At 39.2% G+C, this 24,859-nt stretch overlaps 1 protein-coding gene across 4 annotated transcripts in view; it reads right to left on the bottom strand.

Annotated features, from left to right (window-relative positions):
* Positions 1 to 24,859, bottom strand: part of LOC134226072 (protein unzipped) — a 324,483-nt gene that overhangs the window by 294,440 nt on the left and 5,184 nt on the right. For all 4 annotated transcript variants that reach the window (XM_062706593.1, XM_062706596.1, XM_062706594.1 and 1 more), the window contains exon 2: positions 1,089 to 1,550. The gene's annotated coding sequence lies outside the window, so the exon portion shown is untranslated. The remainder of the gene's footprint in view (positions 1 to 1,088; positions 1,551 to 24,859) is intronic.

Raw genomic sequence — 24,859 nt, 5'->3', positions numbered from 1 at the left:
CTCATTTTTTTCACAAGCTTCAGTGGATCCTCCTTGAGTCGATGACTCAATGTCAACTCGTGAAGCAATATGGTTCTATATTAAAAATATTTTCTCGGTTACTCTCGCTTCCTTAGTTGTGCGGTACCTTAAACATCTCGTATTCATGAAACCTCAGTTTATGTGGTGCGCATATGCTTTTTGAACCGGATTGGGTATATGACGATTATGAGGATATTGCCAAAGGCTTGGTTGATCTGGTAGATAACGTGGGCTGAACTCGAGAATGTTTTGGAGTACCTTGAGCATCTCGTACTCAAGAAAATTCAGTTTACATGATGCGCATATGCTTCTTGAATAGGATTGAGTATGCACCGACGATGAGGACATTCCAAAAGCCTTGGTTGATCTGGTAAATCACGTGGGCTGAACTTTAAAACGATTTGTAGTACTTTGAACATCTCGTGTTCAAGAAAATTCCGTTTGAATGGCGCTTATGGTTTTAAAACCGCATTGGGTTTATGATGATAATAAGGACATTGCAAACGTTTTGATTTATCTAGTAGATACCGTGGACTGCACGCGAGAACGTTTTGGAGTACATTAAACATCTCGTATTCAAGAAAATTGAGTTTACATGATGCGCATATGCTTATTGAACCGAATTGGGTATATACCGACGATGAGGACATTCCAAAAGTCTTGGTTTATCTGGTAGATAACGTGGACTGAACGGAGAACCTTGAGCATCTCTTATTTCTGAGAATTGATCACTGGCTTGATCTTCAAGATGACTAAACCTCATAGAGTTTTCAAAATTATCATACAATACGGTATAGTACTCAAATATTTTAGATTCATTTACGTGCCGTCAGAAATCTTTACAAGGTTTCGGATAGCTAGGTCTTGATCTGAGGTTTTTCGAGTCATCTGTGGTTGTACTGCTTTTTATGTCGAACATCATAAATAAAACGGAATTGAAAAGAAAAACATCGGAAACCATATTGAATGACTGTCCATTATCCATTCTATCATACTACAAACTGCATACCCTTAGTTGGTCGGCCGTTTTCCAGCGGATTAGTTCTTTTGCAGGTAAATGTACTTACATTTGTTATGTTATTTCTCGTAAATCCACTTCGTCCCGCTTGGGTAGTCGCCTGCTGTTCAAACAAAAATGTGATCAGTTCTTTGAAGAATGTTTTCTCCCATCCAGCAGCTTCGTTCGTTTATCTGTGCGGTCGTCGGTGATATCCGGAATTACAAAAATGCAATTTTTCCCTTCGCTGCTGCTATTCACACTTCTTTCAAAGTAGATCGCACACTCTGAGGGGATTATATTTCGATAATGAGTCGGGTCGAACGAACGCTATCACTTGCAGCCACTATATAATCACTCTCACACTTCACAATGCTTTTCGGTCTTCGTTCACCGTTTTTCAATCAGATTTGTAGGGCTTCTTATTGATAATCTCCTATCAAAGAACTCTCTTATTCTGTTCACGCTGAAGGCCTACGCAATTTCCAATCAGCAACACAACATTCAAAATCCATCAACGCATGGAAAGTTCCTGGTAAAAAAAGAAGAAGGAAAGAAACGTGTAAGGTATTAATTCAATTTTCTGATAACATAATATGAAACGCTATTAAACACACTGATAAGTAGTCGGCATCAAGGCCCGTTGCCACGTGCCCCAACGAATCCCCGAAACCAATCCGGAAAAGTGATTAAAAGCTTTAAAAAGCGTTAAACTTGGTTGGTTTCGGTACCCATCCTGAACCAGAAAATTCCGACCGAAAAATGATGGGAAAGGTATCCGATCCCTCCGCTTTCGCTCTACTTACCCACCACCAACATCACGAAATAGAACGCAAAATTTAATTTATGACTCAGACTTTACACTCGAGGAGTGCGAGGTTACGTCATGCCGGAGTCTGAGTCACGCACGGCACGAGTACGGCGTGGAAAAGAATCTCCTCCAACCGTCTGAAGTCCTGATGGGGCCCACCCGCATTCGCTCGCAATGAATCTGTGTGCTGTTGATAAATGAATCATTTGTTTGAGAAACTGCATAAGTCCATTTTACACAATTTCGAGAAAACAACAAAAAACTTTTTTTGAACAAATTGGCACCGAATCTTTCGATTTCTTCGATACAGATCAATAGTTTTTGGCAAAACTCAACACCCTGGGGCACTTCTGGTGCAAAAACTGTAAGTAGTACTCCACAATTGCTCTTAAAAGTGCGTGGACATATGTAGTTTCTCAAACAAACGAAAAAAAATTCATACATTCCTGAACAAAAATTATTTTTTGGTATTTTTTGCCAGAATACGTATTTTTGGACGAGGATTCAGAATATATAAAAATCTCATTTTGGCCAAAAATGTTACATATGCAGTTTCTCAAACAAACGGTTCAAATACTTTCGAACTGGGGCAAGACGTGTGTGGGGCACGGTGGCGATGTGGGCGTGGGTGCCCTTTTACGTGTCCCTAGACTTTGTTGATGTTGGTATTAGCGAGGGTGGAAGGTATTCGTGGTGCGTGGTTTGAAAATTTGTCGAATTTTGTTCAAGGAAGTACGTACAGGCAGGATATTCGTTCCTTGCGGTATTTTAGTGGTGATAAACGGAATGTACCACAAAAATGAGTTGTGTATGTTATCAAGCATTTGGAGATTTGATAGTTTACAATACACACTTTCTTACTTCCTTTAGTAATTTCCTCATGGTAAAATAAACACGATTCCCATTACGTGCTGTTTTTCCAAATATCAGTGCAGGAGATCAGTTTGAGAACTCATTTTTCACAGTGTATTCAGTAAGGAAATAAAAGTTACTCTGAAATCGTCTGTTAGTCTTTCCATAAAAACCGTAGTACAGCTCACAAACACTTCGAACGATTATATGCAAATCCTCATTTGAGTAAGGTAAAGACAGTCATGCAACAGCAGAGATTTCATGGTCGTTCTCAGATCAAGCATAAACAGTATGGAACCGATCTATATGAAAGCATTTTCAAGTGCAAGCTTCGGACATTACCTCAACTGCATCTATCATTGGTCAAACCAGATGAAATTATATTCCGTCGTGCGGGGCTTCTTTTGACTAATCGGGGGCTATTTTGGACATTTTAAAACAAGAATAACAACGTAAATTACTATCAAATTGCCATTATCATCATTCTTGTGGCTTGTTTTATGTGACCAGACGTTCCGCGTTTCGCGGGACGCTGCATTTTTCAACTTCGTTTTAAACATTTATTACAACTCATACAGCCTATTTTTCCAATATTTTTTGGGCCAATGTCTACGCGAAATGCATATTTGGAGGATCCATTTTCAAGCCAGCTACGCAATCCAGATAGGCGTCCCGCGTTTCGCAGGACGCTTGCTGGTCACATTAGACTTGTTGATAGCTGGATGGCAACTTTCTGTTTCAAATATGGTATTTTTTTCGTTTACTTTTTTTATAAAAACAAAAATCCAAAGTAAATAGCCCCCGGAGTCAAAAAAAGCCCCGCACGACGGTTCTAGCATACTGCGAAGCGGCAATGTCCCAGTGGGGGGATGTAATGCCAAAAATGAGTTGAAGAAGACAACAGAAATTTTCGATTAGCAGCAAATAAATATTCTGGAGCTGAAATTCACTAATCTCGATTTAAAATTAAACATGATTAATGATGAACATAGCAAAGAAACTGAAAGCGGTTATCACTAACATAATAATAATGTGTATTATGAAATAAGTAAATGAGGTCGTTCCCAAAATTGCGCCTTAGAACGATGTTTTGTTTACAAACTTACAGTTGTTCGTGCAGAGACTAGTCTCAGTCTCTCGAAAAGTTTCCATTAATGAGTAAATTGAGTTTCTCCGTGCATAGGGAAAGTAAGTAGGTACGTTATTCGTCGCGAACAGAAGAAAAAATATCTTTTTGATATTCGGTGGATCAACCCGGGTAGAGGTGAATAACAAACAAATAACATAACAATAGCAAATTTTACTGTGATATCACATTTTGTTATTCTTATGTTATTCATAAATAACATAAAATAGCATCCCAACAACAAATTTTGTTATAATAGTAAAATTTGTCATTCATTTATTATTGTAAAAAAGAGCAGAACAACAAATGAAGAACACATTTTGCAATCATAGCAAAGTTTGTTATTTATTTATCATTTGCTTTTTCAACATCAATAATAACTGATTTTGATATTTTCTTTTCTTAGAATATTTTGCTATTGGTTTGCAATTATAATAGCAAAATGAATTATTTATTAGTTATTTGCTAGAGCAATGTCTGTTATTATTTTTGCTATTTTATCAAACAAACTATATAGCAAAACAATATCATATTTTGCTATTCAGTTATTCATATATTAATAGTAAAATTTGATATTATTTTGCTGTTTTCTTCTACCCGGAAAACGCTTGTATCGCGAGACAACAAGATCGTCCTTGCAGCATCCATCGGGCAAGCAAGTACAGAGTATTGCGCGTCGGTTCGGTAGTCCTCTTACGTAATTAGTGTACGACCCCTCGGAAAGTTGCAAACACCAACATTACATTCACAAACAGAAAACGGCATTCACAAACAGCTAGGATTAGGGATAGCTCAAACACATGACAGTGATAATCGTAGACGGTAAGGTATTTTATGAGACAGATCGAATCAGCTATTTTTCTCGTGTTAATCTACTCTGAAAATAGGTAGGAGCCCGTTTGAGAAAGTATTTTTTTTATCGAGTGCTATCGTGTTTTCTTCAGTAAGCAGAACGATAGGCCGATCATCAAAGTTTTGTTCTGCTTTGTACGGAGTAAATTAAAGTAAAAAAGTAAAAACTTGTGTCGCATCCGGTCGTGTTTTCTTCACTAAGTAGAACGATCGGCGGGTCATCAATGTTTTGTTCTACTTTGTGCGGGTGATTGTATTGCGATCGGTCGTGTTTTCTTCAGTAAGCAGAACGATCGGCTGGTCATCGAAAATTTGTTCTACTTAGTGCGGTAGATAACTAAAATAATTAGTGTTCGTTCGAATGTTTAAAATCAATCAAACTACACGCTATACACAGCATACCGTTTACCAAAACGAACCCTGCCACACTTCCTATTCCATATATCCAACATCCCAGTGATTTCTCGTGGAAGTACAGATGGCTCGTCGGCTTCTATCAAAGCGAGTTGACGTCATCTATCATTGAATGGTGTGCGTTAGGGAGCCAATGAAAATGACATTTTCGAATTAAAAAAAAACGACATTGCTCACAAGTTTCATTACCCCAAAATATGACCCCATGCAAAATTTGAGCTCAATCGGACATGATGGCGTGGCCTGGAGTAGTAATCCTCATGCTTTTGTTATTTTTGTTCAAGACTGGAATCAAGGACCACCCCCCTTCTTGATTTCTGATAGCATTCTAGATAAGGATCTCAAAAGTAAAACATGAGTATCACTAGTGTCCAATCTACGAATAACACCGTAACAATGCTAATGCTAATGAAACGTCAAGATCTGATGTCATTAAAAAAAAAAATTTTTTGGAGGTAATCTGTATTTTCTCTCAGAACATTTTTAGGACTTAGATTTTGTTTTCAGACGTTGAAAATTTGTTTCATCGAATTTTAGAATTTTAACACCGGACGATACGCAAACGTTTTCGTAGCCAAAAATATCCCCTTATGCAAAATTTTAACTCAATCGGACATGATTTAGGGGTGCCTAAAATCCATCAGTTGTGAAATTTTTACCCATGAAAATGCAAGAAGTGTAAACCGAAGAACAAGTTGGAGTTCTTTGGCATCAAAAAACAAAAAAAAATTCCCCCCTGCGAGAATTTTTTTTTTGTTTTATTTTGAGCACCCCTAAATCATGTTCGATTTAGCTAAAATTTTGTATAGGGGAATATTTTTGGCTACGAAAACGTTTGCGTATTGTATGGTGTTAAAATTCGATGAAAAAAATTTTCATCGTATGAAAAAAATTCTAAGTCCCAAAAATGTTCTGAGAGAAAAAATGTTTTTTTTTCAAAAAAAAAATTTTTTTTTAGGTTACCTCAGATCTTGACGTTTCATGCATTTTTAAGTCATTTTGGCATTAAAAACAAAAATTCGATTTTCGACTTTTCCTTTGCCCCCCCCCCCCCTTGGGAAAAATTTTCTTTGGTAAAAATTTCAAAACTTTGATGAATTTTAGGCACCCCTAAATCGTGTCCGATTGAGCTCAAATTTTGCATGGGGTCATACTTTGGGGTAATGAAACTTGTGAGCGATGTCGTTTTTTTAAATTCGATGACAATTTTGATATACATTCATTTTACATACATTCCATTGCCACCCTAGTGTGCGTAGCATCGTGTTTCTTTTGATTCGAAACATATGATCACCCAACCGGTCTACCAGTGCGTTTGCCATGACTAATCATATCGTGATAAAAACCCAGATTAATCCACCTAGCGGCGATGATGCCTTTCTCGTGCATTGTGAAATGTATGGAAAAAATCGCATAAGAAAGGTCAAAAAGCACATTAGGGGAATATTTTGCATTTTTATTTATCATTTTGCATTGTTTACTATGCATTGCCACCATTCTTGAAAAAAAAATTTTTCTTCGGATTTCGATTTTCCAAGACCCTTGGGAAAAAAAATGATTTTTCATTAATTCCGAAATGCAATTTCCGATCGGACCAATTTTGAATATCAAATAATGGGACCGCATTCCCCGTTGAATGCAATTTGTTCCGTGGAAATCAATCGGGTAATGATAAGTTCCAAAACTTGTGTCTACAAAATTTTTACACATACACACACACATACAGACATCAATCGGTATATAACACTATGGGTCTCCGGGTCTTCTATCAAAAGCTCATTTTTGGAGTAATCCTATAGCCTTTCGGTACAACTTAGTTGTACGAGAAAGGCAAAACGTTTAAGTATGTGGATAGCAAAATTTACTTTTAGACGGATATATGTATCTAACGAAATTCTATAATACTGTGCAGATTTTTTTCAGAAATCACTCCAAATAGTCCTCAACCAGAATTCCTACAAATCCCCAGAAACTCCGCCAGGAATTCTACCGGTTTTCCTTCGGAAATTCTTCCTGAAATTCCTCGCAGAAATCATCTGGAGATTCTTGCAGTAATTCATCTAGAGTTTTTCTCTTCATTACTAGATTTCATCCGGAAGTTCCTACAGGAATGTTTCCGAAAGTTTATTCAGGGATTTGCTCGAAGTTTCCTTCAGGAATTCCTCCGCAAGCCGGAAATTCCTTCAGGTATTCCTCCGAAAGTTCCTCCAGGAATTCCTTGGAAGTACGTTCAGGAGACAGGAGTTCCTCCAGAAGTGCATTCAGGAAGGTCGTTCCTTTAGAAGTTGTTTCAGGAATTCCTCCGGAAGCTCCTTCGGGAAGTCTTCCGGAAGTTCTTTCAGGAATTCCTCCGGGAGGGATTCCTGAAGGAACAACTGGAGGAATTTCTGATGGATCCGGATGCATTCCTAGAGAGCTTCCGGGGGAATTCCTGGGGAGATTTCCGGAGGAATTTCTGATGGAACATCCGGAGCGGTTCCTGGAAGAGCTTCCGGAGGGATTCCAGAAAAAAAATCTGGAGGAATTCCCGAAGGATCTTCCGGAGGAATTTCTGATGGACCTTCCGTAAGAACTTCTGAACGAACTTTGGAATGAATTCCTGAAGGAACTTCCTGAGAAAATCCAAAGGAATGCTTGGTGTAAATTCCAGATGAATTCTTGAACGAACTTGAGAAAATATTCCAGAGTGATTGTCTGGCGGAATGCTTGCAAGAATTTCCAGAAAAATTCCTGGAACAACTTCCAGAAGAAAGTGAAAACTTCCTGAAACAACTTCCAACTGGAAGAGTGCTCAAAATCTTCTTCTTCTTCTTATTGGCATTACATTCTCCACTGGGAAATTGCCGCCTCGCTGCTTAGTGTTCATTCAGCACTTCCACAGTTATTAACCGCGAGGATTCTAAGCCAAGTTACCATTTTTGCATTCGTATATCTTGAGGCTAACACGATGATACTTTTACACAGACAAACAGACATAACACTCGTATAATTGTCATCGTTCACTGATTTACTGGTCAATTTAAATAATCGTTAGTTGGCCAACCAATCAATCGTGGCGCACGCATCGAACTTCCTCGGGTTTGACATTTGCTCACTACCGCCATCTGGTTCGTGATTTGCCCAACTTAGTGAAAACAACAGATGTCGTTAGTGTTTGTACGACGATGAATTTGATGAGCGAATGTTCAATGTGTTATGTCTGTTTGTCTGTGCTTTTACGCCCAGGGAAGTCGAGACAATTTCTAAACCGAAAATTTCCTGGACCGGCACCGGGAATCGAGCCCAGCCACTCTCAGCATGGTCTAGCCGCGCCTATTACCGCTGCTAAGGAGGGCCCCAAAACAAGATTTTGGTTTTGCATAGCAATCGAGCAATCTCTGAAGCTGCTGATCGAGGTTTGAGTCAAGTCCAGAGTGAGCCTAATGCTAAGTTGAGACGAGGCAAGTGAATTGTGTACTCTAAAGCCAGAATCACATATACTGATGTCACTGTGTAGGATATATAAAATAAAAGTGGGTGGTAATCCAGTTGCAGCAAAAACAACACAAACACTGAGAAAGAAATACAGCACTTTCCCTGTCAAAATGTATCATAAGCCGTGCTTCGTTCTGCAGGACTTTATCTGTACTGAGTACAAGGATTTTTCTGACGAACCACTTCTTCCAAATAAAGCTTTAGAGGATTACGATATATCTACCTATTCCGAAAATAAAACAAGCTTTATTTTTTTTTTTGTAATCTAAAAAATACACAGAAAACTCAATTTGTGACGTAGTGATGAACTTTATTTATAATTTAAAAATCACTTTAATGAAGAAATAAAAAAAACAATTTGTGACGAAAAATATTGTATTCGGTGTTTCAAATGTCGTAAATTTAAATCGTCGTATCTCAAGGAGGTCCAATATGTAAGGAGGTGTCAAAGGAGATGACCGGACGAGATAGAATGAGATCGATGATCATAGTGAGATTCTTCCTTTTGCCAGTCAGTGGAGAATCAGCTTCCACCCACACTGATATTCTTCCCTCCCTCTTCGTACGGGAGTTTGACAGAAGGAAGGTCGTAAGATATTTCCCTGTGTTTGCTTTCAAATCCACTTCTATAAAACATTCTTCATATCTGCCATATCCTAACGGAACTATCAAATCTGTATTTTCGCCACTAATTCTATCATCTCTCTCGATTTTCTCTCTCAAACTGGAAATAATCATAAGTGGAGTCTTTAAGGTGTCTCAAAAAACACTTTTTCAAATTTTTTGAAAGGCCGCCCTGATGCTCTGGACAAAATTTCAGCCAAATCGGTCAACGTTGGGGCGGTGCTAAACTAGTTGGAAGTTTATATGGAAAAATGTATGCAGAAACATCGAAAAACAGTGATTTGCAGTTGCACGGCACAATTAAAAATAGAAAAAAGTTTTTTCCATACTAATTTGAGCCACCCTACTCCACTTCTTTGTATGAGATTTCATTACTTATAACTATTTTTTAACAGAAACGTGTATAATAGGGGATCCCGTAGCGTAGTTGGCTACACGTTCGCCTTTTAAGCGACGGTCATGGGTTCGATTCCCAGCCCCTCCACCAAGCCCTTGTCAGTCGCCTGAGGTTCAGCCCATAGGATGGCGTTTTGGGGTGCGCGTCTTACCGACACGGCTGCCCGATGACGACTGACAAATTGTTCTTCTCGGAGGCAGTCCTCCAACGTACCCGTATAAATGGCACCGAACAATGCAACGAGTAATTGGATACACGATACGCACAAAAGGACACAATGGGATCACGATGAGATGGACCCGGCAATGATAACAACAACTAATGTCTAAAAATAGATACTGTGTGGATTATGTACAGCAGAATACCACAGTATATCACGGCACAGTAGCGGTTAAGAAACACATAGCGTCTACCAAATAAAGAAAGGAAAAAACGCGTATAAGCAAAACATATGCTTAAATGTGAACAAGGAATTTATTCAAGTAGGGTTCAAGTTATTTTAAGCCTGCTGGCGATCTTCAATCTTCAAAACCTCAATCAAGTCGCAGATAAGCTGTTGAACGGGAATATGGAATCATTCAGACCTCACGTTCATCATACATCTTGGGTTCATGTGGCTGTTGTTTTTTTTAATTAGACAAACTAATGCCTATTACATTTTATAACAATTATCGGAAAGTTTGAACTAGATTCACGGATCACGGATTCATCAACGGACTTCAAAAGCGACAAATGGCCCTTCAACAGACTAGTTCACGTTTAGTATGGAACAGAAAGCCATGTTTGAACCAGTTGTATTCCCGCAATATGAACAAATAGAGAATATAATGTTCGTTATGCGCATTTCTGTCGATTTGAACATAAATTAACCACATTATAGTGAATTGCATGTAGTTATGTTTTGATAATACATTTTTTATATTTCGTATAGAGAATAACACCCTAGTTCCAGCCACCCAGATAACTTTACACAACACTCTGTAACTTTTCGAGTTATGTTTACCATTACCCCATATACACGAAACAGGATAATATGTTCATTCATTTATTTAGTTAACATCTAAACAGATAACACTGAATCAACAATTTGACGCCACAATGCACGGTTCGAGGCCGCATCTCTCCATCCTCGGATACGCCCCACGCTCGCCATGTCGTTCTGCACCTGGTCTGCCCATCTCGCTCGCTGCGCTCCACGCCGTCTCGTACCTGCCGGATCGGAAGCGAACACTATCTTTGCAGGGTTGCTGTCCGGCATTCTTGCAACATGTCCTGCCCATCGTACCCTTCCGGCTTTAGCTACCTTCTGGATACTGGGTTCGCCGTAGAGCTGGGCGAGCTCGTGGTTCATTCTTCGCCGCCACACACCGTCTTCTTGCACACCGCCAAAGATACGCGAGGAGAAGTAGATGAACGCTGTCATCAGAGGAAAAGTAGAATCACTGAAATTTAACACGGCAAGGTATAGCCAATAGAATTGAAAATAATTTTAAAAATTACAAACAGAGATTTTTTTGAAAATGATTTATTAGGCGGGATTAGAAATTCAATTAAGATTTAAAGTAGTACCATCTGCGGAATCATTTCAAGAAAAAACTTCATTGTCATTAAAAATCAAATTAATATATGTATAATGTAGATAATAAAAATTCTAACATCATGCTATAAATTATTTATAAATAAATTTTATTTTGAAATTTTGAAAATTATTTTGAAAGCTGCATTCCATACCTCGCTGTGAAATTTTTTTCATGATTCTACTTTTTCTTTTGATGACAGAATTCATTCTTCTCTTAGCGTATGGTCCTAAGCACCCGTCTCTCGAATACTCCGAGTGCTTGCAAGTCCTCCTCGAGCATTGTCCATGTTTCATGTCCGTAGAGGACTACCGGTCTTATTAACGTCTTGTACATGACACATTTGGTGCGGTGTCGAATCTTTTTCGACCGCAGTTTCTTCTGGAGCCCGTAGTAGGCCCGACTTCCACAGATGATGCGCCTTCGTATTTCACGACTAACGTTGTTGTCAGCCGTTAGCAAGGATCCGAGGTAGACGAATTCCTCGACCACCTCGAAGGTATCCCCGTCTATCGTAACACTGCTTCCCAGGCGGGCCCTGTCGCGCTCGGTTCCGCCCACAAGCATGTACTTTGTCTTTGACGCATTCACCACCAGTCCAACTTTTGTTGCTTCACGTTTCAGGCGGGTGTACAGTTCTGCCACCTTTGCAAATGTTCGACCGACAATGTCCATGTCATCCGCGAAGCAAATAAATTGGCTCGTACCCCGGCTGTTACACCCGGCTCTCCGCATGATACCTTCTAGCACAATGTTGACAGGCCCGAAAGTCCATCACCTTGTCTTAGTCCCCGGCGCGATTCGAATGAACTGGAGTGTTCGCCCGAAATCTTCACACAGTTTTGCACACCATCCACTGTTGCTTTGATCAGTCTGGTAAGCTTTCCAGGAAAGCTGTTCTCGTCCATAATTTTCCATAGCTCTTCGCGGTCTATACTGTCGTATGCCGCCTTGAAATCAACGAACAGATGGTGCGTTGGGACCTGGTATTCACGACATTTTTGAAGGATTTGCCGTACAGTAAAGATCTGGTCCGTTGTCGAGCGGCCGTCAACGAAGCCGGCTTGATAACTTCCCACGAACTCGTTCACTAATGGTGACAGACGACGGAAGATGATCTGGGATATCACTTTGTAGGCGGCATTAAGGATGGTGATCGCTCGAAAGTTCTCACACTCCAGTTTGTCGCCTTTCTTGTAGATGGGGCATATAACCCCTTCCTTCCACTCCTCCGGTAGCTGTTCGTTTTCCCAGATTCTGACTATCAGTTTGTGCAGGCAAGTGGCCAGCTTTTCCGGGCCCATCTTGATGAGCTCAGCTCCGATACCATCCTTACCAGCTGCTTTATTGGTCTTTAGCTGTTGAATGGCATCCAGGATAATATGTATTTATACAATAATTGCTTGAAAAGGATTTTTGATGAATATTATAAAGAAACGTATTTCAATTAGTATTCACCCTTATTCTTGTTTACGTACGAATGCGCTTTCGAATGAAAGCTTATTTTATATACACGTATGTCATAACGAAACTAACATGGTTATAGATTATACATATTGAAGTTTTCTTTTGAACCTCTGAATTTCACTTGAAGCAACGATTTCATTTGTTATTTTATGCATTTCCTTGGAAAACATGTGTTTTTTTTTTCTCAAAATAATTGAAATCCATAGAATTCTTCTCGAAAATTCAATATTATAGTGTATGAAAATTGTTTCTTTTTATATAATCTTATTTTCTTAAAACTAAGTACACAACTGATGGATGTTTTTGATAAGTTTCACAACTGATGGATGTTCCACCACACGGCCTAATCACATTTTCGATCCGAATTTTCGTAAATAATACCGCAAACAACAATGATTTCCATGAAATTATTTTTCACCGCCTGTGGTTTATTATGAATGACTTCTGAGTACCTTCGAAGGATTTGGTTAAGCATGTTTGACAAGAAATAATGGGTACCGTGCATGTATTTTGTCATAAGTGCAAAGGATTCCTCGGCTTTCATCCGAACAAGTTTCATTTTATCATTTTCCTTCCTAATCCCTGGCCAGCGCCAGTATTGCCTATCTCATAGAATATTGGATTACCAGTATTCACACACTGAGGATGTTTACTGAACCCGAGTATCATCTGCTGGTTCCTTGCGTAACAACAGCCAATCTGGCAATAATGGAGTGCTCAATAAAATAAAAAATAAAAAAATTAAATTCGGCATCAACATTTCAAAAGGGCGAAACTGCTTTGGTAAACAAAAGCTTCTCACGTCGCTGGAGGGCTAATTTGAGACCACCCACGAAATCCAACGCCACTGATGGAAGCAGCGAATCCTCTTCTTTCAATCAATTGTGCTGGATGTTGTGGGTGGGCTCAAATAAGGCCACCAGCGACGTGAGAAGCTTTTGTTTACAAAAGTAGTTTCGCCCTTTTGAAATGTTGGTGCCGAATTAAGGATTTCAACTTGATTAATTGCTAGGGTATCCAATCATGGTTTGAACCAAATGGCGGGTTTCAGATGAGCCGTCAAAATAAAGTTGATTTATTTCGTTAAAGGGACATGTTAGAACTGCGATTTCTAGTTTGTATGGAAGCTTAGTTCATTATCTTTCTAAAAATATCCTGGGTACACATATTTATGCTTAGTTTCATTGAAAAAACTTAATAATTACTTAACTTTGATTCGTACCATGGTTTGAACTACACTGTTCATGGTTTGAACTAAATTCGTACCATGGTTTGAACTACTGCAGCAGCCAGCAGCTCCTAAATATAATATTAATGACATGCATGAAACGCTGAGGAAATCTGTAGAAAAGCAAATTTGTTTTACTATTCATCTTCTAGCATTCGATTAGTAACTCGAAACGTGTGAAAAAAAAATCGTCTAAATTATCGATATGAAAATTGCGATTTTTTCATATTGGAAATGTAAACAAAATGCTCCAGCTAGGCGCATGCAGCGCTCCTAGCGGACAGCAGCAGAACATGATTGCATTTACAAGTTCAAACCATGGTACGAATTAAGTTCAAACCATGATCGGTTTTACCTTGTATAAATGTTAGGGAAGACTGGGTAGACTTGATCCGCTTTTCTGATTTCCGATGTACCACAGCCAAAAATAAATAAACATACGCGATTTCCACACAGACTCTCTAAGAGATATAGTATTTAACTTTACTGATGTATGACAGTCCTTAATTTATTGTTGCTATTGATACACAATTGTTTTTTGGAGTGCTGTCAAAAATCGACTTTTTGAATTTTCGGGGGAAATTGATCCCTCTCCAAGAACTTGCTTTGATAAAATTAGAAAGGTGTCCTCAGATTTTTTAAATATTTTTCCTACAAAATATACAGAATTTTTGAATTGCTGTGCGCATACATGAACGATTTTTTTTATTGAATTCGACAGCACATGCAATTTTAAAATTTGGGGAGACTTGATCCCCTTTTTATGATATCTACGCAATAAATATTTTTTCTTGCCAAAACTTTATTACATCTGTCAAATCTACAAAAAATAGAAGCCTGAATACAGGTTTAAATTGTTTTGAATTTTTCGCCAATTTTTTGTATGGGTGACTAATGGGGGAACAAGTGTCCCCATATTTAGGCAATAACTTCAAATCCAAATATCCTAAAACTTTGATGGAATTTTGACATTTTCATCAGTACAGATCATTAAGCATATTTAAGGCTTTGTGCTGTGAAAAAACGAAAGCATTCGGTCATTGTTATGAAAAGTAGTTCAAATTTTGCGTGGCCAATAAAAAAATCTTTGTGATTGTCAAAATCTACAAATCGCCCTGCAGAATAAATAAGGTTGTCAAGCCAAAAAATAACTCACCACATAAAGGCCATTTGTTTAGAGGATCTATATTAAAAATACGCTAGAACAAAACTACTTTAGTTCCCGATAAAACAGGGGGTGATCAAGTCTCCCCGGGGATCAAGTCTACCCACCTTCCCCTACTATTTTAACTATTTAAAACTGTTTCTCAATTGTATGATGACGTCAATCGATTACAGATGAAAATAGCGTTCTTTTGATATATTGATCTCACTCCTGTGTCACAAAATGCGTCCTTAACGAGCTTTTTAAAATTATGTCACTGGTGGGGGGGATATGGCGCAAATTCAGGACGTTTTTAAATCGCTTTTTTTATTACTTAAACAATATGTACGAATGTTTAAATAAACTCTATCACTTCCAGTATACCTAAATATTCCATCCATACTGTTTTAGGTTCATTGCCTGCCAAAGAGATGGTAATTTCTACTGATTTCAAAATGGTTCAAACCATGATACGCTTTTCACTAGTTCAAACCATGATTGGATACCCTAATAATAAGGATTTCGTCTTGGGTCACATGGAAATGTTGATAATTTTAGATCATTGTCAACGTTTTGTTCCGGATGTTTGCATTTTCATTGGGACCATTGTTTTATACAGCTGATATAATCAACTTGTGTATTTATGAATTAATCGGCTTTAGGTTTCTATAACTTTTAATTACATCAAAATCAATATGATTGATAAAGTTAACGTTGACCCACAGAATGACTACTTGCATATAAACGCAATTAAAGTTTTGTTGTAGTTGATTCTAAATTGCCGTTGAGTGCTAGATTGGACGCGTTTGTATTAGGACGCAAAATTCCGGTTTTATGTGCTTTTGTGCGGTCGGTGAGTAAATAAAGAGTGCGAGCTCGTGTTTTCGAGAAGAAATTAGTGATTGAACGTGTTCCGTAACGGACGCAAGTCTCCAAACAATTACCGTTCCAAAAAAAAATATGCATCATGGACTTTGGGAACTTATTATTCAGTTACCAAGACCATTTGTTATAACAAGTGACATCAACACACTGCACACTAATCTAATGCAATTTCGGCTTCTATCTTCTCAACTTATTGTACCTGAAAATTGCGATGATTAAGCCACCGAAAAATTGTCCAACCTAAAAGAGTAATCAACCAAATGGATTCATTAAAATCCTGTTGATTCAGGATTCTTCTGACTAATAATTTAACAACATTCCAAGCTTCCCCATTGCCGCACAGCAAATATCCAACGGATCCGCCGAAGGTCACATCTCGGGGAATGTTTACATTACTCCATCCACACACCACACACACCGGTTCCGACACCGAACGGTAAACACGGCGATGATTCACCCCCGTTAGCAATGTGGTGGAAGAAACGGGAAGTGGATGGTGGGGGGGAGCTTGTTGGAGCCGCACAATGAAGAATGGTAATATCCTCTTACACCACCCGAACGAGTGAGCCCAGAATGCGCCGGTTTCAACAACTGCCAGCCTGCTGCTAGCAACCAAACGGACGACCAGGATCAAACATCCGAACGAACGCCGGACGAAGCGAGCGGCGAATGTATGGTGCCGCCAGAGAACCCGGCGCGTCGTCGTATTCCAAGTCTTCGTATTGTAGCAGGAAGGAGAAGAGGGACGACGATGTCGGTCGTAGAAACACAAAATTGCAAACACGCTGTATCGATTTTTTGCGCTCCACCATCCTTTTTAACGATGACGACGACGGATACACAAACAACAACAGTAACGACGTACCGAGGTACAGTAGTACGCAGGAGAATGCTTCACGGAAATACGTTATATAAAATATGATAAATTTAAATAAGCTTTCAAATTTGGAGAAAAAACTCGTTCAACTTTATTTCAATTCGAGTGTTTAATTAACCATTTTAATTTCAAGAAAATAAACTCCTGAAACAGTTTTCAAATGCAATGTCAAAAGCACTCGACTCAAGTAATTTCAATAAAAATCTCTGGTAGAAAAAATGATGCAATATTTAAATGATTGGGATTGATTTCTGGGGTGGCATCAGGCTTGACAAAACTCCTCACCCTCGCTAGAGTCAAATAAAATCATCATCAGCAAAATGCTGCCTTCGCATCCTCACAATTGAGTGGAAGCGTAAAAAAGCAGAGGTACAAAAAACAGAGTGAGGAAAGCAAAATAAAAACACACGTGAGTGAGGCGTCGGGAGAAAGAGCACTCATTGAGCCTTCGGAGCGACGCTTTGTATGTGAAAACATCTTGGAGGCTGTTTTGAGTGTGAGTGTAAGTGAGTGACGCACCAAAAGAAAAAGATGAACAGACAGACTCGCTCTTGTTTTGCGACGCACAAGATCGGGTTTAATGATGCACAATGTTGTGAGTTTTGATGCTTATTTCTGCTCCTCAAAAAAACTCCTGCTCTTGCTCATTTTCTACTCGGCGAGGAGTTTTTGACAAGCCGTGGCATTGCGTATCTCGACTCGAAACGAGCAAACCATACAAACTGTCATACGAAAGAGCTATCGAAAGGAGATGCGCAATGGCTTGGTTTGGTCTGGGAAATTGTCTTGACTTCCCTGGGTATAAAAGTATCATCGTGTTTGCTTTATGATATACAAATGAAATAATTTTGGTTAGATTATGAAAACTCTTAGTTAATAACGGTGGATTTAGTTAATAAAAACTAAGCAGAGAGGCGAAAATGACCCAATAATGTTAGCTTTGGGGAGGTGGTCCGAGGTTTACTTTTGGAAAGGCTGTACTGATTAGACTTTTTTTTTTAAATGTGGACTGTCTTAAACATACAATGTGTATTAAGCACATTTGTGCTTTTTTTCGTCGGTAAAGAAAATCAGGAAAAAAGTTATGAACAAACAAATGCGATGGGAAAAATCGGCTCGCCAACCTCAGAGCTGGGATAGGTTAGCTTCTTCTTCTTCTTCTTCTTCTTCTTCTTCTTCATTGGCATTGCATCCCCCACTGGGACATTGCCGCCTCGCAGCTTAGTGTTCAATTAGCACTTCCACAGTTATTAACTGCGAGGTTTCTAAGCCAAGTTACCATTTCTGCATTCGTATATCATGAGGCTAAGACGATGATACTTTTATGGCCAAGAAAGTCTAGATAATTTCCAATCCGAAAATTGTCTAGACCGGCACCGGGAATCGAACCCAGCCACTCTCAGCATGGTCTTGCTTTGTAGCCGCGCATCTTACCGCACGGCTAAGGAGGGCCCTGGGATAGGTTGACTAAGTTTATTAAAATAAGTGAAACACATCAAACGAAGGGTTTATATAAGTAGAAAAAGGTAGTCTATATATGTTTTTAATATATAGGGTTACCGGAGGTAATATAGGCAAAGGCTAATTTAGCGATAACACATCGTTTTGTAGGGAAATATTTATCACCGCTGCTTTAGAAAAGTGCATCGAGCACATTTTAGTTAGGGTAAGGCACCCAGAAATCGCCCTCCCCCCAGTTTTCGCCCACCGATTTTAAAATCTTTATTTCTCGCAAACTGGTTGTAGAAAGCAGTTATAGTTCAAGTTTTTCTCAAGGCTGTTTAATAATTGAATGGAAAACTTGAACTTTAACTGTTTTCAACAACTAGCTTTCAAGAAATGAAGATTTTGAAATCAGTAGGCGAAAACTGGGGGGAGGGCGATTTCTGGGTGTCTTACCACGGGTGTGCTCTGTCGGAGGTTCACCAAAGAGAATTTAACCGTGGCCCTCATTCAAGAGCCATGGGTCAATAAATCAAGAATACAAGGTATTCCACAACACTCATGGAAGTTGGTATATGATGACAGCCAGCTTTCTCCTAGAGCGGCTATTTTATTACATAACAACTGTAAATACTTTCCAATTTCAGAATTCATAAAAAGTGACATCGTAGCGGTCAGGATGGAGGTACCTTCCGCCAGAGGGAGTAGAGAGATCTTGGTGGTCTCGGCATACTTCCCAGGTGACGTGGACGAAATCCCTCCTCCAGAAATAGCTGCGCTCGTAGCCTACAGCCACCGACACAACATCCCCTTCGTCATAGGGTGCGACGCAAATGCACATCACACCGTATGGGGAAGTACCAATATAAACACCAGATGTGAGTACCTGTTACAGTTGCTCTCTTCCAAGAACATTGACGTGTGTAATGTTTGTGACAAGCCCACGTTTGAAAACTCCATTCGTAAGGAAGTTATGGACTTGACTCTATGTCGTAGGTCTATCTCTGATAAAATCACAAACTGGCACGTTTCTGAAGAAACATCCATGTCAGACCATAAACACATCATCTTCGAATGGGAAGGGGGTCTAACGATGGAAAAAACGTTTAAAGATCCTAAGAAAACTGATTGGGAATCCTACTCAGCTATCCTACGATCCGAAGAGTACATCATGGAAAGTCACATCAAGAACATAACACAATTGGAAGATGCGTCCAAATCCATTAAAAACAAAATCCTTAACGCCTACCAAGAGAGCTGTCCAACTAAATCAACTAGTTCGAGTAGAGACGTTCCATGGTGGAATAAAACTCTTGAGAAGCTTAGGAAAACTGCGCGTAGGGAGTTCAACCGTGCTAAGCGAACCGGCGATCGGAGCCTATACAGAAAGGCCCTGACGAACTACAACAAAGAAATAAGGTCAGCCAAACGGAAATCGTGGATTCTAATAAGTGAAAGCATAGAGAATACACCCGTAGTGGCCAGACTCAAAAACTCTTTCAAAAGACCACTCCAATGGTGTGGGTAGCCTCGAAAGACGGATGGTTCGCTCACTGTAGAGCCTAGCGATACACTGAGCGAATTGATAAAGATCCACTTCCCTGATTCAATCCCTGAGTCGAGCATCGGCGACCAAGGCACTGGAATTGCTGTCCCAGATCCACAAGAGATCCAATCATGGGTTTCTGGATCTAAAAAGACGCAATAAAGGTTGCAAAGGAAGCTTTCACTCGGGCCAGGGTTGAGAGGGCTGTGAGATCTTTCGAGCCATTTAAGTCTCCTGGCATGGATGGAATATTCCCAGCGTTGATCCAAAAAGAGGAGAAAACACTGGTTCCACCCTTGGTTGAGATTTTTAAGGCGAGTCTGATTTTGGGGCACATACCTAACGATTGGCGTCAAATCCGGGCTGTCTTCATTCCGAAGGCAGGCAAGAGAGATAAAACCAAACACAATTAGTTTATTCAAGTGAAGTAAAATATCTAGGTGTCATACTCGATGCAAAGCTTAATTGGAACTCTCATCTCCAATCAGTTGTGCAGAAAGGTCTCAATACACTTTGGGTTTGTTCAAAAACCCTTGGTAAAAGATGGGGCCTAAAACCAAGTATGATCATGTGGATATATAAAACCATTGTCCGTCCCAGGACAACTTACGCTTGTCTGGTGGCCTAAAACTAATGAGGCTGCTGCAAGGGCTAAGCTCAACAAAATCCAACGCACCGCTTGCATAGCCATCACTGGTGCAGTTCGTAGTACACCCACTTTGGCCCTAGACGCAATGCTTCACCTGCCCCGGTTATATCAATTCATAAAGCTGGAAGCGGAAAAAATGCTCTAAGGTTAAAGAGAACAAAAACACTGCTGTCGGGAGACCTTACGGGTCACCTCAGCATATTAAATGAATTTGCCATAAATCCCGCAATAGGAATTTGTAGTGACTGGATGGAAACGGTAGTCAATTATGACTTACCTTACGACGTGTTCATTCCTTCCCGCCAGGAGTGGGAAGGAGGTGGACCCAGCGTTCCAACAGGCTCTATAAATTTCTTCACAGATGGTTCGAAAATGAATAATCTGACAGGATCCGGAATCTATGGCCCTACAACAAAAATTTCTGTCCACTTAGGCCAGTGGCCCACAGTATTTCAGGCGGAAATATATGCAATATTAGAATGCGTGTTATTATGCCTGAGGAGAAAGTATAGATTTGCAAAAATATGTATTTTCTCTGACAGCCAAGCGGCACTTAAGTCGGTTAATAACTACACTTGTAACTCAAAGCTAGTGTGGGAATGCATTCTGGCTTTGAAAAACTTATCCATACGCAATCGAGTCTACCTATATTGGATCCCAGGACATACGGGTCTAGAGGGAAACGAGATTGCTGATGAGCTAGCCAGGAATGGATCTAATGAAAGGTTCATTGGCCCTGAGCCCTTCTGCGGGATCTCAGACTCTGCTCTGTAAAAATGGAACTGAACAAATATATGGTCAGTCAAATCACATCAAACTGGAATGCACTTCCCCATACGAGCCAATCCAAAAGGCTCGTAACGATTAACCCCAAGAAAACCCAACAACTATTAGGTCTCAACAAAGGGATCTCAACATCTACACCGGTCTAATAACTGGACACTGCCCCTGCAGATACCATCTACAAAAGATCGGAGCAATCCAAACCTCAAATTGCCGCTTCTGTGACGAGGAGAGAGAAACATCAGAACACATCCTCTGCTATTGCAGTGCACTCACCCAACGTAGGTTCAAAGTTCTCAGCAAGCCCTTTTTAGGGCCTGCTGACATATGGATCTTATCCCTCAAGGACGTGGTTGGCTTCATAAAGCTAGTCTCGCCAGAATGGGGGAGTCACATACTGTAACTCAGGATCTCTATTCATCAATAATAGATGGTCTTGAGTTCAGTCGATACCAAGGTATCTCAGTGACAAACATGTTACTGAGATGGTATCTCAGTGACAAACATGTTACTGAGATAACTTGCGTATTTCACAGCAAAAGGGTATATCACAATAGTCCTAAAATCTGGACGCAGTGATCTTCACCCGACAAACGAGGAAAAAAAAAAAAAAAGGAGGTGTCTTACCCATTACGCTAGATTCCTGCACTTTTTCAACTGATAAACGCAAAACACTTGGGTAAAAAATCACTTTGCGATGGTTTTTTACTCCCCTTTACTTTACTACTAGGGGTCGTACACTTATTACGTAAGGAGTTTGTCTGGATTTTTCGACCCCCTTCCCCCATGGAAATTTTTTTCATACAAATGATTTTATTTATATGGAGCGTAAGATATTGCGTAATATTTGCACGGCCCCTTATGTCTACCCCCGATTTCATCACTTTTTCGACCCGATTTTAGCATGTCCCGATTTTGTCCCGTTTTCGACCCGATTTTGTCACCCCGAAAAAATTGAAAATTTTAGTAAATAATATTACAAACAACAATGATTTTCATGAAATAACTTTCACCGCCTATGGTTTATTATAAATAATTTTTGAGTACCTGTCAAGGATTTTTCCTTTCCATTTTACCTTTCCCAGGCATAAACTGAATCATATTTGTGAAATGAATTAAAAAAATGAATTTCCTATTTCATCACCCCATGTTATAAGTAATACCTGTATTACAAGTATACGGAAGTGCAAGTGAAGGGGAATCATCCGATGATGACTTCATCGGATTGGCCAAAGATTTTACTGTTGACCAATTTCCAGTCAATACGCATTTTTTGGCGTATCCTGGACAAGCACTTGCCTTTTAGAAATACAATACAACGGAGTATGAGAATCGTAGCAGTGTGTTACATGAATTTATAGTTATTCGAAGTCTCGTTTGGCAGAGTGTAATATGCATAATATCAATTGCCGATATCTAACTTTATCGATCTAATTAGCAACCCTATAACCAGAGACCGGCGGAGTGAAAAACTGTCGAAATGGCAACGTATGAAAATGCATGAAATCGTGACAATGATACTGGCAGCACTTGAAATTTTTGCTTGCTTCTTATGGATGCAAAAAGTAAACAAGTCGAAATGGAACCGTTTTTGACGGTTCGATTGGAAACAAGATGGCGTCTTCGCTGATATCTTATTCTAGTATTTCTAGATCTAACGTCTCACGTGACTCGCCATACGCAAACGCGAATTGAGCGTCAGTAGGCCATGACTTACAATTTCCAAAGCAACCAGTTTTTCCCCTGATTAGTTACGGACGACACGTGAGTACTATTTTGTCCCCAACAATTACCTAACGTATTCGGCAGGTCCTTTTCCGATGGCACGAGGCCACACATTTGGCGATCGTTACCGGGCATAATTTAGACTTCACATAAATTTTTCAATTCACCAGCTAACCTGGGTGTTTTTTTCTTGTTCGAAATAATAAACTCTGCATCGGAAAATGATGGACCGACCAAAGTTGATAAATAAACATGCCCAATGAAACTACAAAGAAAGCGCAAATGCTGATTGCAAAAAAAACTCAGTGCCTATACAAATCGCTGAAACATTTTGAGCGCGAGTGGTGCCAGCAAAAGCATTCAGTGCGTGTGAAAAATCGCTAGAATACTTTGAGCGCGAGTGATTCCCGCAAAAGTGCTCAGTGCGTATCCAAATCGCTAAAACATTTTAAGGTGATTATAGAATGAATCCAGAAATCGGCCATTTTGTAAACCACGTGCTTTTCCAATATTTTTTTCAAGAGCACGAGATGAAAGAACCATAACGCGTGTGCGGCTGAAATAATGGTAGATCGTTTGCTCAATTATGCTGAACAATCATGATTTGAGTTTCGGCACTGTACGAAAACTATTACGCCAGATTTGGGCTTTTGGAAATGTATGCAGATAAATGTGTGGTGAATTTGAAATTCACCACGGGCTTCATTCTATAATCACCTTAATAGCCTATTCAGATTGGGCTATTTATGACTTTGTTAAGTGAGAGGGTATCCAATTATTACGAGGTGTTCAGACTGCAGCAAGATAATATATCTTGACGTTTCCATGTTTCCTCATTTGCACGCTAATACAGGGTTGAATTCAAGGAGAGTTTTAAAATTTAATTTGCGAAATCAAGCATTTGTGTGGCGACAATCGAACATTTTTTTCTGAACAAAGTTTCTACAAAAAAAATATAAAAAAAATATGAAAAGGGATTTTCGAAGAATATTTGAAGCTCTCATTAAGGATAATGAGCGAAGCTACATTCATTAGTTGGGTGCGCCGTTCTTCGGGGAATCAGACTATTCCTCAATTTATTTTTAAGTTTAAAAAGTATTTTGATTCTGTACTATGATCGAACGGAGATTTGATAGAAAAATTTAGATACTTTTGGGAATTCTCACAAATAAATAAAAAAGGACGATTGGACCAATTTTCAAGAAATATTATCGAACTAAAATGTATTTCCACCAGTATCTCCATGTATGAAGGGCAACTCAGCAATTTAATTTTTTTTCAAAAATGGAGACTGAACCATTGCGTTCTACTCGACAATCAATGATACAGCTTCTAACAAAATCGAATCGTGTGAATGTGATATAATTTAAACTGGATTTTGGATGAATTAATGCATTACCAATCCATGTTTTATTTAAGGTTATTCTACTTTATATATACATCCCATTCAAATCGTACAGTTGTCCCACGTGAAAAATGTTGAAATCCAAAGTATATTAGGCCATTCAAGGAACAGAATTTAAATAATTTATGAAATCATGTTTATTCATCAAATATATTTGTTTTACAACCATTCCTACGTTTTAAATTGTATTCCGCATTGGCCCTTGAACTTTGAAAATTTATTCGATTTGTTCTATTAAATCTAGGTTTAAGTTAAATACTTCATGTTAATTCTAAAGAGCATCTGTTTTTTAAACAATTCATGTTGAATAAGTGATTATCATCATCAATTATCATCATTATTTTTCATCATATAAAATGCTTTCCACAAAACCATCACAATCCGAGTTATTCTTCAGCGCTCAGAAGATTTCCATCTAACATGCATTCGACCCTGTTGCGACAGAAAGAGCATGACTGTCAACTACGAAACGAAATGAAAACAGAGAGAATTTTCTCTCTGACAAAGAGAGCGTGACGCTTGTCAGTTTTGTTTTGTTGAATTTCTCCCTGCATCCCAGTTA

This window comes from Armigeres subalbatus, chromosome 3 (assembly GCF_024139115.2).
Source record: "Armigeres subalbatus isolate Guangzhou_Male chromosome 3, GZ_Asu_2, whole genome shotgun sequence".
Taxonomy (NCBI): domain Eukaryota; kingdom Metazoa; phylum Arthropoda; class Insecta; order Diptera; family Culicidae; genus Armigeres; species Armigeres subalbatus.
This window is presented reverse-complemented; position numbering and strand designations above follow the sequence as displayed.